The sequence below is a fragment of the Pelophylax lessonae genome, assembly GCF_965119305.1.
Source record: "Pelophylax lessonae genome assembly, chromosome: 1".
Taxonomy (NCBI): Eukaryota; Metazoa; Chordata; class Amphibia; order Anura; family Ranidae; genus Pelophylax; species Pelophylax lessonae.
Window position 1 is genome coordinate 889,202,227 of NC_138768.1, and position 18,747 is coordinate 889,220,973.

Here is an 18,747-nt window from a genome sequence, read left to right on the forward strand (position 1 = left end):
CCCCCAACTAAAGTCTAATAAAGAATTGAACACACATTGTTGAATGTAAAAACGTTTTAGTATCAAACATTCACAGGGTTAGGGTTAGGGTTAGGGTTAGGGTGTTGTAAAGTGCTTTTCCCAAACTTGGGTACACTCTTTAACATCTGAGTGTAATTAAAATGCCCTAAAACATTCTTAAAAAATTGTAACATCAGGAACATCCCAATACAAACATTAAAAACCTAGTAAAATTGTGGCTTAAAATTTGCCAATCATGTCCACAAAATTGCGCATTTTGATTTGTAATGCCGTTGCAGTCTCCTTTATTTGTTCCAGGTCTGCGCAGCATTGGAGAGCCTCACGGGTCAATTTGGCTAATGTGCAACTATGTAAAACATGGTCTGTAAAAATTAAAAAAAAATGAGTCAATGTGAATCACCTACATGAGGTCATAATAATAGAGAAACATTTGGTGTCCAGGTAATCTTAAATTCCTCTCGAGTTAATACCTACCCTGTTCTTATGCTCTTTTGCCCTAGGCTCTTCTTCTTCCTCCTGTCCTCCTCCGATGCTGTTGCTGATGATTCTGCCGGTCTCCTGAGCTTACTATATATTCATTAGGGGTGTGAACGCATGATGACGTCATTGTGAGGGCATGGTTGTAATGTATATATATTAAGATGCAGAGACCAGAGACGGGCAGAATGCACGGCAACAGCATTGGAGGAGGACAGGAGGAAGAAGAAGAGCCTAGGGCAAAAGAGCAGACAACATAAGAGCAGAAGATTGGACAGCAGAAGAGTGGAGAGGAGAAGATCCAAAGAGCAGAGTGGAGAAGACCGGATGAAGATATTTAAGAACATTTCATAAACGTCTCCTGTCGTTATTCACATACACTTCCATTTATGTGGTTAATGTGTAGGGGTACTATGTACCCCATACCCATTCACATAGTGATTGGGGTCTGGGATCTGGGGGCCACCCTTTGTTAAAGGTTGCTTCCAAAGTCCTAGGAACCCCCTGGCCGCATGACCCCCCAAAACCACCAGACAGGGTTGTGGGGATGAGGCTCTTGTCCTCCTCTACATGGGAGTAAGGTGCTTTTGGGTGTGCGGTGCAGAGGCCCCCTGGCCCAAAGCAACAAAACCCCCCCATGTTGAGGGCATGTGTCCTGCTGTGGTCCAGGGGGTGTTTGGTCCGCTTGCTCGTTCTCTTTCCTGGCCTGACAAGCTGCATGCTTGTATAAGGGTCTGGTAGGGGTTTTGGGGGTAACCCACGCTGTCTTTTTGTTGTGGGCATACCCTCAAACTCAATACCACACACAAAAGGCCTGGTTGTGAACTTGGGGGGACACCCACGGTGGGTTGTTCAATTTTTGGGTGTAGTTCCCCCTCAAAAATCTTCACAACGCAAGTGGCCCCGCAAGTCAGAGCATCCTGATCCGACTTACGGTGCGACTTCCATTCAAATAAAGAGGCTCCCATAGGGAACTAGTGTTGTAAATTGGAGGCTAAAAATAACACTGATAAAAATCATTCTGAAAAAACCTACGTGGGCACACAATTGGCTCTTGGACACTTGGTCTGGGATCCTCAAGATTTTAGGAAGTGGCTTCCACGCTGCTTGGCAAGTTGCCAGGAGATCGGGCTTCTGACCTGGCTGGGGATGCCACATCCTGGCATGATGCAACATCTGCAATGTAAATTTGTAAGGGAATACAAGAATATAAGGTTAAACAATCATTGCAAATACACATATTTCTATGATCCCACTACACAAAAATCTGTGACTACCAACCTTCTTGTTGCTCTGGTGTCTGGTCACTTGTAGGCTCCACCAGAATCACCTCAGGCATAATGTCTTCATCTACATAATACAAAACATTGGCCATATCATAAAAGTCACAAGAGGTACATTTGTTAGGACATGGTGCCCTGCTTGATAGCTCTTTTAGTAACAAATATGAAGACATGTACATGGTTATCTACGAAAAATATGGTACATTAATGTTTGACAGTGCATAGGAACCAATTACCTTTAGTGGAATCTGTGCCACCTTCTGTGCCCATGTCCTCATCTTGTTCCACAACTGCCGATGGAGCTGCCAAACCTCTCCTCCTCCTTTCCCATTGTTTGGCACGGAGTTTACGTTTTTCTCCTATTTAAAGGTTTGAATAATAATCTGTGATTAATAGGAATGTTTGCTGAGAAGATTCGTGCAGGAAAGAACGTTCGTTGCAACACAATACATATATTTTTCACTATGGCTTCCTGACTTTTAATGTCATATACTAAAACATCAACAATAGATCGATCAAATCACGACATGACAACTAAAATGAGTAATCTAACTTTTTACATAGACATTATAATCTAGACATGTTAATACAACATACACAAAATTATAAAAAACATATTGCATGATTAAAAAAATAAAGAAAAAATAAAACTTACTTTTTTTCAAAATCCGATGGATTTGGGAAAGCTGATCCTGCTCACGGTGTTTGAGGTCAGACCACCGTTTCCGAATCTGATCTTTCGATCGCTCGACACCGAATTTTTTGACCAAACAGGCCACCACCTTGTCCATGATGCCATCTTTCCTGGCATTGGGCCGATCGTAATTTGCCAACTTTCCATCGTAATCCATTTTTTCTAAAATGGAGACCATCTCCACCATTTCTGGCTTTGACATGGGTGTAGCCCTTGATTTTCGGGTGGCCCAATCACTTCGGCCCCCACTAATTGAGCTCCCAGATTGTTGAGACATGGTTCCTAATTAAACAATGATTATTCCACTGCCTCAGGTGTGAGTGTCGCATGTAGGCCTGATCTTCGGCACGTACACACCCCTGCACAAGCCCGCCACTGGAGGAGGAGTTGACGCCTGCGCTGTATTTAAAGGACGCCAGATCGTTCGGCCGACGATTCGCTAGCGGACATATCGAGAGTTGGAGCACGATCGAGCGGCGAATCACGACTTTTCCCCACAAACAAAGGTACGACTCTTTTAATAGAAAGTGTGTGTTTTGGGCCCTATACAGCTTTTATTAGGAATATCTTTATTATGTGCCAAAATACATGCTATTTTAATATGTTTTGTGTTGTTTTGTGTCTTGCAGGCATATACTGTCCTGCAATATGGTGGACAATTTCACCACCCACAACTTTTTAATAAGTTTTATTGATGAGTTCAGGCAACTGCCCTGTTTGTGGCAAGTCAAGTCCGCAGATTATAAAAATCGAAAACTCAGAAAACAGGCCATGGAACATTTGGTGGCCTTCTACAAGCCCGTCTGTCCTGGGGCAAATTTTGATTATATCCGCAAAAAAATAAACAGTATTCGTACTGCCTACAGGCGGGAGTTAAAAAAAATAGAAGATTCCACCCAGTCTGGAGCAGGGGCACGGAATGTATATGTACCACGGCTGTGGTACTATGATAACATGCGGTTCCTGGCAGACACCATGGAATCCAGGCCGTCAATTTCTACACTGCCTTCTACTTCGGCAGAGGGCTCAGTGTCGGTAGATCCAAGCCAGGATGAGGATTTCCTGGAGGAGAGTTTTACTCAGGTATGGCATTTCACAATATATTGTCTGCTAAAATGTAATCATGTAACAAAATTATAAGCTAAACCATAATTGACCCTTTAGGTAAACGGGCATAGCAAGGGGTTGGCATGACAGGCAACCGCCAGGGGCGCAGGCCAAGGGGGGTGGGTCACAAAAACATTGGCATTGTTTTATTGTTTATTTTAACAATCCACTCAGCCTGCACACCCCAGAACCCCCAGTTTGCAGGCGGATTCATGCAGGTGTAAAACATTGAGAGCAGCTTCATGCAGGTGTAAAACATTGAGAGCTGCTTCATGCAGGTGTAAAACATTGAGAGCTGCTTCATGCAGGTGTAAAACATTGAGAGCAGCTGAGCCAAAAGACCAGGAGACTGAGACTGCCTCTCACTGCATCCCCAGCACCCCTCCGGTCTTACAAACACTGCTGCATCCCCAGCACACCTCTGGTCCTAAGAAACACTGCTGTAGCCTCAGCATTCCTCTGGCTCAACCTTTTTTAATACAAAACTAACAGCTCCTGCAAATGATCCATCCATCCTTGCTTCCATGTCTCTGGTCTCTCACTCTGGGTCAGCAAGGCAGGTGGCTTCCTTATTCATGTTTCCCTGCACTGCTTCACCCTCAATGCCCTACATCAAGTCCTCTGCAAGTTCAGGCCCCTCTCTCTCTGCAACCCCCTCCTCTCTCTCTCACACCCCCTCTTTCTCTCCCTCTCTCTATCTCTCAACCCTCTCTTTCTTTTTCACACCTGAGACAATGATTGCCCACTAGAGAGCTCTACACTGGGCAAACAAGGGGCAAATTAGAAACTTTTAATGCCCTTTAATTTTTTTTGGGGGGGTGGGTTACAGTTTTACATTGATCTTGGGGGGGGGGGGTTGTTGCCAAATACAGCTCCTCAACAAGGGCACTGGAGACCCTAGATATGCCACTGTATGTAAAGTCTGCTATTTGTTCACAATAATATAACAAACATGCATTTTTATATACACTATAACATTCTAATCAATTGTTCATTTCATCAACAGGGAAGTGTCACTGAGGAGGAGCCAGGTTGCAGCCAGGAGCCTGGGGAGCCTGTGGAGCCTGAGGAGCCTGCGGAACTCTTTCCACCACCACCTCCTCCTGCCAAACGGAGGCAAAAGAGGAAGCACGTGGATGACATCACCGACGAGTTTATCCAGGAGGCCACCATAGCCCTACGTAGGAAACCGGAGGCCAATGAGTCCTTCGGGAATATGACTGCCAAAATCCTGGATAAGGTGGACCTCAGGCAGTGTCAGTATGCCAGAAAAATTATTCTGGATGTGCTGCAAAACGCAGAAAACGGCATACTTAATGAGCACAGCCACGCATGCCAGGAGCACCCGTGCCCTCCACCTCCACCTCCACCTCCACCTCCACAACACCCACCACCTCGCCAAATGCCACATGGCCAGTGGCAATATGGCCAGCAGGATCCAAACCTGCCCTCATGGCAACCTGATTACAGTTACCAGCAACTTTAATTTGTGTAACCCCCTATTATTTATTTTACCCCTGTTTGCCAGTTTCTAGTTTAATTTTGTCCAAATGGACCTTTTTTATGTTTAGTTTATTATACAGAAAGTATTGATGTTTGCTTTGTTTTTTTTTTGCTGAGATCCAAAAAATAAAGAAAATTTAAAATAAAAAATGGCCTATCTGAATTTGTTAACATGTTTAATATTGTGCATAACCTGAAAAATATGTTTTAGACATTAATTCATACAAGAATAAAGGGTCATATCAATAGTTAGATCTTTGGTGTGAAAATACAAAAATAATGGTGAAGAGTTCAAATTATTTAATTCTAAAATTTGATAGAACAGATAGAATAGACAAACATTATCTTCATCATAACAGAACACATGCCTTTTTATTAGAAAAGTATGGCATTATGAGCAGCATCTTCCTTCTTCTCACATTTATCAAGATGAGCATGTGCTCCGCATTTCACCTATTTCTTGGACTTCCGCGAGCCGAAAGTTCTTTCTGAATAAAATGTTGAGTTTACTAGAGAAAATTCTTCCGGGAACTCATTTGGTTTGATCATGCGTGTTGGGATTTGTAGCTGTGTGTCGGCAGAATTGTGTACTGACAGGCGAACAATCGTCCGTTCTGGTGTCGGCATACAAATATTTTCATGTTTGCAAGAAAGACTTTTGTCCGCGGATTGTGCGCAGACATCTGTCGGAGGCACCATACTAACACGCGTACAATCGGCAGATCCTTCGTCCACCGACGTTTGTATGCCGACGATCGGTACGTGTGTACGGGCCTTTAGGCCCTAAATGTCCTCAGCTGGGCCCAGGAGTTCCACATGTAATCCACCAGATCATAGCCTTTCTCTTTATCAGAGAGACTTATTTTTGGTCCACCCACATACATGTACTGGGGCAGGGTGGCCATTGGGCGCAGAATCATGTACCTCTACATCATCTGCATTTTCGGGTCTGGGGCGTCATCGCATGCTGCTGGCACTCAGCTCCCGCTGGACACAGCGAGAGTCTATCAGCAGGTCCAGAGGACATGATGTCCACCGGCACCCAGCAATCGTTCCCGAGAGAGGCAGAACACTGGTCTGACAAAGTAAACAAGGCAGATCACCGTTCTGTTAGTAGGGAAGATGGAGATCCTGTGTTTCTGCTAATGGAGGAAGGAGATACTGGCGCACAGAGATTATATATAGTCCAGCCAGTAATAAATATTTAAAAATACCAATGATCAGGGTAGAGGGTATTCCATAAAATGCCACTGGTCTTTGGTTATGGGGGTACAATAAAGGAATGCATGGGACCACCTGCGGCTGCTGTCCTCAGAGTTGTGACTGGTTCTGTATACAGTAAGAGGAAAGGCCTGTAGAAGGAGCAAAATACTCTGCATGCGTAGCCTTGCTTCTCTTCTCATCTGGTACCTCCTATCCTTCCGGTGACGTCACTTCCGCTGTGTCTTCCACACTGGCTCCTCCAGGCTCCCAAGCCAGCCATCTCTCTGCTCAGCAGTTGGAATAGGTGATAGCGGTCCTGCAGGACGGTTCTAGGAGGATCCACATCCACAGACTCTGCCACCAGATAAGCACTTGTATATCTTACCTCTTTGGAGTGTTTTTAATCCTTTGCTACTCAAACCCTTTAACCCCAAAACTACACTAGCTGGCACTTCCTGTAGGGTTGTCACCCATCCAGGATTCACCCAGACAGTTTGGGTTTTGAATCATGTGTTTGGGTTTCAGGTCACCTGAATCCCGGACACAATATTCAAAATGGACTGTGGCTCTCCAAGTAACCAAGTACCACAACCCCTGAGTGCATAGATGTTCACACCGGCCTCACCCCCATACACAGACAGGAGAGGAGAAAGGGCTTGATCTACTCCTCCTCCTCCCACCCCTTCCTATCTGTCTGCCCACCCACACTCCAATCCCTGGCATTCTGTGCCTCAGGAAAGGGATGTGTGGGCTGAACGTTTGAAGCTCAGCAACTGGCAGATACACAGTGGATGAAAGGCTTTGATGCCTGAGCCTCCATCCTCGGGTGAATGAGCTCACCATCCAATGTCTATGACTGAAGTCTCCGCCCACTCTCCCTTCTTTCTCCTGCCTCCAAGTGACTGAGTACCCTAAGGTAAGATTTAAGGGGTGCCATGTAGACACTGATGTAAGGGGGGCTTTTGGAACCCTAATTATAGATGGAACGCTGGGAACTCTGATGTAAGTGGGAGGTTTGGTGAGCAGAAACTCCCTTATATTAGAGTTCCCCTTTACATCAGAGTCTGCAGCGTTCCCCCTTAAAAATAAATGTTGCCGTGCGCGGCTAAAGTGTTCGGGTTTGGCTTAAAGAAAAGGTGGCAACCGTAGCTTCCTGTGTGTTTCTGCTAAGCAGGAACACGGATCTCTGCCTTCCCACAGTTAAAGCACCTCCCCCATTGTGAGTAAGCACTCCCTAGGAACACATTTAACCCTTTGATCACCCCCTGATGTTAACCCCTTCCCTGCCATTGTCATTAGTACAGTGACAGTGCATATTTCTTTTATATCTTTTTCACTGTATTGGTGTCACTGGCCCCCAAAAAAGTATTGGTTAGCTGTGCGATTTGTCCACCGCAATGTCGCAGTCCCGCTATAAGTCGCTGATCACCGCCATTACTAGAAAAAATAAAAAAATAACAATTCCATAAAAAATCCCACCGTTTGTAGACGCGATAACTTTTGCGCAAACCAATCAATATATGCTTATTGGGATTTTTTTTTTTACCAAAATATGTAGCAGAATACATATTGGTCTAAACTGATGAAGAAATTTTGATTTTTTTTACATTTTTTTTATTAGATGTTTATAGCAGAAAGTAAAAAATATTGTTTTTTTGTTTTTTTTCCTCCAAATCATCCGTCTTTTTTGTTTATAGCACAAAAGATGAAAACTGAAGAGGTGATCAAATACCACCAAAATAATCCTCTATTTGTGGGAAAAAAAGACATCAATTTTATTTGGGTACTGCGTCGCACGACCGCACAATTGTCAGTTAATGTAATGCAGTGCCCCATCGTTGGTGCCAATGGGAGGAATTATGCCCCATTGTTGGTGCCAATGGAAGGAATTGTGCCCCATCACTGGTGTCATTGGGAGAAATTCTGCCCCATCATTGATGTCAGTGGGAGAAATCGTGCCTCAAGGGCCAGATAACAGCATGTGTAGCACCCTCCTAGGTAGGTGCTAGGTAAAACATATATGGCCCTGTCTGCTTATCAGCGGGGCCTGAATTCTCAGCTAGTCTGTCACATGTTTCCAGGTGTGTCTGTTGAGTCAGGGGAGTTTCCCCACTGTGTCCAATAAGGGATCTTGTTGGACGGTGGAGGAAACCTTGCTAATAGCACACCGGAGTTTATGACTGTCTCAGTGGGGGGATTTTGCCGCAGTGCACCCTGGGATTGGAAATAAATCCTGAGGGAGCATGTGACAGAGCGTCTTTTGGCGGGAGCATCAGTCCCAGGAGGAGGTGACTGCTGTCTCTCCTCCTGTCACAGAGTGAAGGTGGTCCAGGCAGTCAGCCTAGGGGACCGGAGGTTGAGCTGTGCTGCAGAGAGGGATCCAGAGTGTTGCTGACCGAGTGGAGCTGCTGGGCAGAGGCCTTCAGGAAAAACAGTATTGTGAGTACTAAAGGTCTGCCCAGGGGTCTGCCTAAGCGAGGGGACCACTCCAGAAGGTCAAGGGGATCCAGGAGCCAGCTAACCAATAGTTGTGGGAGTGAATGGGGGTGCCAAGTGTCCAAACCCTGAAGATAGGGAAGTAAAGGGGGTGCCAGTGTGGGCCCTGAAGCGTTCAGCAGTAAAGCAAAGGTGTACAAATAGCTATCTCAGGAGATAGTACCTCAGGGAGCTAGAAAGGACTTCCATAGTCAAAGGCAAAGTCACGGAGTCAATCCAGCGTTAACCGGCATTCGGCCAGTGTTAACCAGCATCAAGTCAGCGTTAACAGGCATCCAGCCAGCGTTAACTCCGTTAGCGGGGTAGATGTGCAGAGCCTGCAGCGGTGTTCCTTACCTTCTCCTGGCCATCCAGCGATGATCTCCCTTTGCTGTGATCGCCAGCTGAGATCCCCGCCGCTCGTCCGTCGGTCTGATGACTTCCTGGTTCCGATCCCTGCAGCAGCAATGGTGCATGGGAGCGGAACTGGGAGGGAAATTCAAATGTTGCACAAAACACAAACACATAACATTTATATTATAATATCTTATATATTATATTACAGAGCTTCCCAAACTTTTTTGGGCCGAGACCCACTTATGAATACAGATTTTTTTCAGGACCCACTTGCTTGTAATTGAATATTGTAAAGCGCTACAGAATTTATTGGCGCTATATAAATGCAAATAATAATAATAATAATAATTTTGCATATTTTAAAGGGAGGGGGATGTTGAATTAAAAATATCAATTTACTACTTTTCAATTTATTATTGAATACACTTAATTAATGGCACAGGTCATGGTAAGGGCATGGCACAGGTGATGGTACAGGCATGGCACAGGTGATGGTATAGGCATGGCACAGGTGATGGTACAGGCATGGCACAGGTGATGGTACAGGAGATGGTATAAGCATGGCACAGGTCATGGTAAGGGCATGGCACAGGTCATGGCACAGGTGATGGTACAGGCATGTCACAGGTCAAGGTACAGGAGATGGTATAGGCATGGCACAGGTCATGGTACAGGCATGTCACAGGTCATGGTACAGGAGATGGTATAAGCATGGCACAGGTCATGGTAAGGGCATGGCACAGGTCATGGCACAGATAATGTTACAGGCCATGGCACAGATAATGTTACAGGCCATGGCACAGGTGATGGTACAGGCATGGCACAGGTGATGGTACAGGCATGGCACAGGTGATGGTACAGGCAATGGTATAGGCATGGCACAGGTCATGGTAAGGGCATGGCACAGATGATGGTCTAGGCATGACACAGGTCATGGTAAGGGCATGGTACAGGCATGTCACAGGTCATGGTACAGGAGATGGTATAGGCATGGTACAGGCATGGCACAGGTCATGGTACAGGCATGGCACAGATGATGGTACAGGAGCTGGTATAGGCATGGCACAGGTCATAGTAAGGGCATGGCACAGATGATGGTATAGGCATGGCACAGGTCATGGTAAGGGCATGGTACAGGCATGGCACAGGTCATGGTACAGGAATGGCACAGGTCATGGTAAGGGCATGGCACAAATGATGGTACAGGCATGGCACAGGTCATGGTACAGGCATGTCACAGGTCATGGTACAGGAGATGGTATAGGCATGGCACAGGTCATGGTAAGGGCATGGCATAGGCATGGCACAGATGATGGTATAGGCATGTCACAGGTCATGGTAAGGGCATGGCACAGGTCATGTCACAGGTCATGGTACAGGAGATGGTATAGGCATGGCACAGGTGATGGTATAGGCATAACACAGTAGGTACCGGCATGGCACAGTAGATACAGGCATGGCACAGTAGGTACAGGCATGGCACAGTAGATACAGGCATGGCACACCACTGCTACTTACGGTGCCCGGATTGTTACCCACTGCAGCGGCTTCAATCACTTACCCAGGGCAGCCATCAGAAATTTTGGGGCCCCTTACAAAGCTTTAGGCCAGGGCCCCCCCTGGGCTGACCACCAACATTCCCTAGGGCCCGCCCACTGGCTATCCCACTCTGAGTCTTTCAGTGCACCCACCTTCAGAGAGAGGAGGACATTGTGGGGAGGACACACTGCTTTATAAAAGCTCTGTCGCCTCAGGAGCTTCCATCTTTTCACAGGCAGTCTCTGTCCCTCATATCTCCTCATAGCCTCTATCCCCTCAGCCTCCTCTCCCCTGACAGAACTTTTCCCTGCCATGTCTGAGTAGGGATGCCTCTCTCCCATTAGATATACTACAGGAGACGGTCAGAGACAGCAGACATACTACAGGAGACGGTCAGAGACAGGGGGCATACTACAGGAGACGGTCAGAGAGCGGGTCAACTACAGGAGACAGTCAGAGAGAGCGGGCATACTACAGGAGACGGTCAGAGAGCGGGTCAACTACAGGAGACAGTCAGAGAGAGCGGGCCAACTACAGGAGACGGTCAGAGAGAGCGGGCATACTACAGGAGAAAGTCAGACAGGGGGCATACTAAAGGAGATGGTCAGAGACTGTGGGCATACTACAGAGATGGTCAGAGACTGCGGGCATACTACAGAAGACAGTCAGAGACTGCGGGCATACTACATGAGATGGTCAGACAGAGACTACGGACATACTACATGAGACGGTCAGAGACTGCGGGCATACTACGTGAGATGGTCAGAGACTGCGGGCATACTACATGAGACGGTCAGAGACTGCGGGCATACTACATGAGACGGTCAGAGACTGCAGACATACTACAGGAGACGGTCAGACACTGCGGGCATACTACAGGAGAAGGTCAGAGACTGCAGACATACTACAGAAGACGGTCAGAGACTGCAGGCATACTTCATGAGACGGTCAGACTGCGGGCATACTACAGAAGATGGTCAGAGACTGCGGGCATACTACATGAGATGGTCAGAGACTGCGGGCATACTACAGAAGATGGTCAGAGACAGCGGGCATACTACAGGAGACGGTCAGTGACTGCAGACATACTACAGGAGTCGGTCAGAGACAACGGCATACTACAGGAGACGGTCAGAGACTGCAGACATAGTACAGGAGACGGTCAGAGACTGCAGACATGACACAGGAGATGGTCAGGGACTGGAGACATACTACAGGAGACGGTCAGAGACTGCAGACATACTACAGAAGATGGTCAGAGACAACGGGCATACTACAGGAGACGGTCAGAGACTGCAGACATAGTACAGGAGACGGTCAGAGGCTGCAGACTTGGTACAGGAGACAGTCAGAGACTGCGGGCATACTACAGAAGATGGTTAGAGCCTGCGGGCATACTATAGAAGACGGTATAGAGACAGCGGGCATACTACAGGAGACGGTTTAGAGACTGCAGACATAGTACAGGAGACGGTCAGAGACTGCAGACATGACACAGGAGATGGTCAGGGACTGGAGACATACTACAGGAGACGGTCAGAGACTGCAGACATACTACAGAAGATGGTCAGAGACAACGGGCATACTACAGGAGACGGTCAGAGACTGCAGACATAGTACAGGAGACGGTCAGAGACTGCAGACTTGGTACAGGAGACAGTCAGAGACTGCGGGCATACTACAGAAGATGGTCAGAGCCTGCGGGCATACTATAGAAGACGGTATAGAGACAGCGGGCATACTACAGGAGACGGTTTAGAGACTGCAGATATTGTACAGGAGATGGCGGACATGGTGCAAGAGATTATCAGAGACATAGGACAGGAGATTTTCAGACTGGTTTAGCAGACTTGCCCTGTATGCTCACTGTGTCCATCTTCTCAGTGTGGTGTGTCCTCTGTGCCAGTGCTGATCCGGTGCCGTGTCACTGCCAGGCTGGTCACATCACAGAAGCAGGGAGGACCTGGGTGAGTTGTCACATCTGCACAGAGATCTGGGCCTGTACAGATCATAGGGGTGCAGTGTTTGCACACCCTGCACATTGCACTTATACAGAGCATAGAGAGGGACAGCCCCTCCATCTTCTTCTCTTCTTCCTGGCTGCAATACTGCCTGCATATGCTGCTCCATCCTCTGCCAGTCTGCCTGCAGCTGCTCTCTGTCCCGCTCTGACCTCCGGTGCAGTCTCCTCACGATGTCATCCTGTCGGGCTGGTGGGAGGAGACTGCACCGGAGGTCAGAGTGGGACAGAGAGCAGCTGCAGGCAGACTGGAAGAGGATGGAGCAGCATATCCAGGCAGTATTGCGGCCAAGAAGATCTACAGGCTACAGAGGGACTGGAGCTCCGGTTCTTCCTCTAATGCCGTGCTCGACCACGCCCCCTTCAGTCCTCCTTAACTATTTGTAAAAGGCGCCAAGCGGTGCCATGACATCACTGGCTCCGTGCTTGGCCCGCTCCTCCTCGGACACACAGTCGGCAATAGCAACCCTGTGCACGGGCCCCCTACAGCTGTATCGGCTGTACCCCCCTGATGGCGGCCCTGCACTTACCTGCTGTCCTGGGCAGTGGGCTGGCTCGACTCCTGTCACTCCACGCTCCGAAAGACGTTCACGGCGGCTGCTCCTCTCTTTGCTGATGGCGGCGGGAAGGTGACTGAGTCGGACGGTGCGTGCGTCAGTCACCGCCCCCAACGACGTCAGCCGCCCCCCCCCCCCCTATAGCCAGCAATACGTCCGGCGCCCCTAGTGGGCTTTTGAATGGTCATTTTTTTTTTTTCTCACTGTTGATCTGACTGCTCTAACGTTGTCGGCGACCCACTCAGATGCGGCTCATGACCCACCAGTGGGTCGCGACCCACAGTTTGGGAAGTCCTGTTATATTATATAATATAGAATAGAATTATATTATTGATTAGATTATAATTCATGCGTTTGTATTTCAAATTTATCACATCTGGGATGTCTACTAGAGTCTTGTTTTGGTCAGGTTTAAGTCAGTAATTACTAAGAATTGTAGGCCTATAATACATAACGCCAAATTTCCATGCAAAAAATTGTACCGCTTTTGGTACAGAATTCCTGACATAATCATACCGCCAGGGAGGTTAACCAGCGTCAAGCAGCATTTTTTTAGAGTCCCCGCCAGATTGTGCATAGTTCAGTTGCAGGAGTATCCCACTCATCCCTTCTCCCGTCCAAGTTCCTAAATAAATCTAAAAACCCAAAGATACTGGACTGGTTCTTGTCTCCGTGCTCACACTTGGAGAAACATGCTTAAATGTGCTGTTGTTGCTACCGGTGACCCAGGGGGACCCATATCCAGCACCGTGGCTGGGAATTGTGCTACACGCGCAAAGGGAATCTGGCCCCTGGGCCACAGTTTGGAGATCACTGCTCTACATATCTCCATTTGCCCAGTTCCATCCCAGTCCCCAACAACACAACATCCTGTCATTGTGGGAAAATTCGGTCCGTTCTGTGGACAGTCCAGGTCACCTGGCACTGAAAACCAGGTTGTCCCTGACCTGTCCCTCTCCACCAATAAGAGAGAACATACCCAACCTTTATTATACGCTAGAGTTAGGATTAAAATTAAAATTTGGAATGTGATGCATCCTTCCATTATTTTCAACTCTTTTGCAAAATTCCGGGAGGCATTACGTTGAGCATGAGTATATTTCTCAAACATTAGTTTATCCATTTCCCAGATCCAGTCTCCGAGGGTAGCAGGACTGGGTGAAACCCAATGTGAGGCTTACGGGCTACAGTGAGGGAAAAAAGTATTTGATCCCCTGCTGATTTTATATGTTTGCACACTGACAAAGAAATGATCAGTCTATAATCTTAATGGTCGGTTTATTTTAACAGTGAAAGACAGCATAACAACAAAAATATCCAGAAAAAAGCATTTTAAAAAAGTTATAAATTGATTTGAATTTTAATCAGTGAAATAAGTATTTGATCCCCTATCAATCAGAAAGATTTCTGGCTCCCAGGTGTTTTCTATACAGGTAATGAGCTGAGATTAGGAGCACTCTCTTAAAGGGAATGCTCCTAATCTCAGCTTGTTACCTGTATAAAAGACAGCTGTCCATAGAAGCAATCAGATTCCAATCTCTCCACCATGGCAAAAACCAAAGAAGTCCAAGGATGTCAGGGACAAGATTGTAGACCTACACAAGGCTGGGATAGACTACAAGACCATCTCCAAGCAACTTGGTGAGAGGATGACAACAGTTGGTGCGATTATTCACAAATAGAAGAAACCCAAAATAACTGTCAATCTCCCTCAGTCTAGGGCTCCATGCAAGATCTCACCTCGTGGAGTTTTAATGATCATGAGAACGTGAGCAATCAGCCCAGAACTACACAGGAGAATATTGTCAATGATCTCAAGGCAGCTGGGACCATAGTCACCAAGAAAACAATTGGTAACACACTACGCCGTGAAGGACTGAAATCCTGCAGCATCCGCAAGGCCCCCCCCTGCTCAAGAAAGCACATGTACAGGCCCCAGTCTCCAGATCCTAATCCCATAGAAAATATATGGAGGGAGCTGAAGGTTCAAGTTACCAAACGTCAGCCTCGAAACCTTATTGACTTGGATAGAATCTGCAAATAGGAGTGGGACAAAATCCCTGCGGAGATGTGTGCAAACCTGGTGGCCAACTACAAGAAACGTCTGAACTCTGGGATTGCAAACAAGGGTTTTGCCACCAAGTACCAAGTCATGTTTTCACATCGTTAAAATGCAAATCATTTTATAACTTTTTTAGAAATGCGTTTTTTTGGATATTTTTGTTCTTATTCTGTCTTTCACTGGTAAAATAAATCGACCATTAAAATTAAAGTCTGATCATTTTTTGTCAGTGGGCCAACGTACAAAGTCAGCAGGGGATCAAATACTTTTTTCCCTCACTGTAAAATAAGTGATCTCGTGATAGCCACTACCTGGTCATGATCCATTGTGGAGAATCTACATAACCCAGAAGAAATTGAACGGGATCCAGAGTCAGCACAATATCATATACAGAATTTCGCTTATCTAACACTTCCTGCCAATACTTATATAATCAATGAGACTTTCTAAACGCTATGGACATCAAGGATGGATACTTGAATGTTCCTGTTTTTCTGGCACACCAGCAATTCTTCCCCTTTGCTGTGGGTCTTCAGCTTCTCTGGTTCATCTTCTCTTTTGCACTTTGAGTGTTCACCAATGGGAGGAATTGTGCCCCATTGTTGGTGTCAGTGGGAGGAATTGTGCCCCATTGTTGGTGTCAGTGGGAGGAATTGTGCCCCATTGTTGGTGCCAATGGGAGAAATTTTGCACCATCGTTGGTCCAATGGGAGGAATTCTGCCCCATCGTTGTTGTCAGTGGGAGGAATTGTGCCCCATCGTTGGTGACATTGGGAGGAATTCTGCCCCATCATTGGTTCCAATGGGAGAAATTGTGCCCCATCGTTGGTCCAATGGGAGAAATTGTGCCCCATAATTGGTGTCAGTGGGAGTAATTGTGCCCCATCATTGATGTCAGTGAGAGGAATTGTGCCCCATTGTTGGTGTCAGTGGGAGGAAATGTGCACCCTTGGTTGGTGACATTGGGATGAATTCTGCCCATCATTGATGTCAGTGGGAGGAATTATGCCCCATTGTTGGTCTCAGTGGATGAAATAGTGCTCCAAGGGCCAGATAAAAGCAATCAAAGGGCTGCAGTTTGGAGACCACTGTTGACAGCTCAATTGGCCCAGTTCCACTACAGACCCCAAAAGCACAACATTGTGACATTGTGGGATAATTTAGTCCCTTCTTTGGACAGTCCAGGTCACCTGGCACTGAAAATCAGGTTGTCCCTGAACTGGAGGCTCAGGAAACCTACTCAGAAGTAGGGAGTAGTCACTTTGAGTGTTCACCCAGGTGCTGGCCCCAGGGCTAGCCTTGCTGTACTCTTAGAGCATTCCCATTGTGGGAAATCTGGAAGACCTCCATTCACTCAGGTTCTGGCTGACAGCATAGCTAGAACTGTCCTGACATTGCCAAGGTTCAACTGGGTCCTGAACCTTCAGATCTCAGTACTGGAACCAACTCATGGCTTGGAATATCTGGGTCTCATCCAAAACACACCTCAGGCCAGGGTTTTTGTTCCCCAAGATAAATTTCAAACTCTCTTTTCCTAGGCTCGGACTCTTCAGTCCAAGGGTCACCCAATTTTTTGCTTCTGCATGAGAGTTCTGGAGCTCATAGTAGTGTTCTTCTAGACCAGGGGTGTCTCCAAAATTTCTAAACAAAAGAGCCAGTTTACTTCATAATTCATGGGGGGCTGGACTGTGGCCATTGGGAGTAGATAGGGTCCCGTCAGTGGAAAAAAAAAACAATGCCCCATCTTTGGTTTCATAGGGAGGAATAGTGCCCCATCATTGGTGTTAGTGGGATTAATTGTGCCCCATTGTTTGTGTCAGTGGACCCCATTGTTGGCGTCCTCCTTGTATATGTTGTGGTTTACCAGGGTTATGGCTGAAGCTATCATTGTATTGGTTTTTCCAGCTGGCGGCTGGCTTTCTCATGAAACCATTCCGAGTGGATCATGAGCTTTCCGAAGCAGTGGGAAGGGATGTTCCTCCCCCTCCTATCGCTTGCCGGTGTTTTTTGGGCTTACCGTTTTTGCCTGGAAAACAATCCGATGGTGCGGCTGGCTGCTCTCATAGACTATCAAAGAGTGGATATTCTTTCATCGCCTCTATGGCCTTGGAGGACCGAAGCGACGTCATGACGTCACTTCTGGTCCAGGCTGGAAGTAAATCATTTTTTTTATCTTTTGCTTTTAAAGTTAAAGAAGAGATTTGGGGTCTTTTTGACCTCAGATGTCTCCATAAAGAGGACCTGCCGTCCTTATTTCTATTATAAGGGATGTTTACATTCTTTGTAATAGTAATAAAAGTGATAAAAAATAAACAATTAAAAGGGACAGTGTAATAATAAAAAGTAAAAAATAGAAGAAAAAATTTGAAGAGACCCCATCCCTGCGCGGTGCTTGTGCGCAGAAGTGAACGCATACGTTAGTCACACATGCATATGTAAACGGTAATCGCACCACACATGTGAGGTAATCGCACCACACATGTGTAATACTAGCGCTAAAACTCCTCTGTAACTCCAAAAAGGTAACCTGTGAAGGCTTTTTAAGCATCGCCTATGGATATTTTTAAGTACCGTACTTTGTCGCAATGCCACGAGCGTGCGCAATTTTAACCACTTCCATACCTGGTCTATTCTGGCACTCCTCTCCTACATGTAAAAATCATAATTTATTGCTAGAAAATTACTTAGAACCTCCAAATATTATATAATTTTTTTTGCAACAGAGACCCTAGGGAATAAAATAGTGGTCGTTGCAACTTATTATGTCACACGGTATTTGCGCAGCCATTTTCAAACGCTTTTTTTTTCAAAAACTGTTTCATCAATTAAAAAAAAAAGCCCAATTTTTTAATACAATGTAAAAGATGATGTTACGCCGAGGAAATAGATACCTAACACATTTTAAAATTGCGCCAAACTTCGGTACTTAAAAATCTCCATAGGTGACGCTTTAAACATTTTTATGGGTTACTAGTTCAGAGCTACAGAGGAGGTATTGGGCTAGAATTATTGTTCTAGCTCTAACATTCGTGGCAATACCTCACATGTGTGGTTTGAACGCTGTTTACATATGTGGGCGTGACGTACATATGTGTTCACTGCTGCGTGCAAGTACACGGGGACGGGGGCGCTTTATTTATTTATTTATTTTTTTAATTGTTTATTTTATTAAATTTTTTCTATTCATTTCCTTTTTTTACACTTTTCCTTTACATTTTTTTGATCACTTTTATTCCTAATAAAAGGAATGTAAACATCCCTTGTAATAGGAATAGGGCATGACAGGTCCTCTTTATGGGGAGATCGGGGGTCTATTAGAGCTCCAAATCTCTCCTCTGGTCCCCCCTGCAGCCGATCAGACTGAGATTGGTGGCCAGGTAAACAAAGGGGCAGAACTGGAAGTGGGGAATACTCGCCACTCCTGGTCTCCAGGGTTACAGAGCGAGGAG

The 18,747-nt window shown here is 46.3% G+C and overlaps 1 protein-coding gene and 2 pseudogenes across 3 annotated transcripts in view; all 3 read left to right on the plus strand.

Annotated features, from left to right (window-relative positions):
• Window positions 1-18,747, plus strand: part of LOC309550814 — a 567,902-nt pseudogene that overhangs the window by 310,306 nt on the left and 238,849 nt on the right. The window lies entirely within an intron of this gene.
• LOC309548616 (uncharacterized protein) overlaps window positions 1-18,747 on the plus strand; it is a gene marked incomplete at both ends in the record, with an annotated part of 254,414 nt that overhangs the window by 129,530 nt on the left and 106,137 nt on the right. The gene's annotated exons all lie outside the window — the stretch shown is intronic.
• Window positions 9,855-18,747, plus strand: part of LOC309548931 — a 43,260-nt pseudogene continuing 34,367 nt past the window's right edge. Inside the window, exons 1-2 of the transcript in view lie at window positions 9,855-9,923; window positions 14,367-14,425. The product of the transcript in view is annotated as an uncharacterized misc_RNA (transcript). The remainder of the gene's footprint in view (window positions 9,924-14,366; window positions 14,426-18,747) is intronic.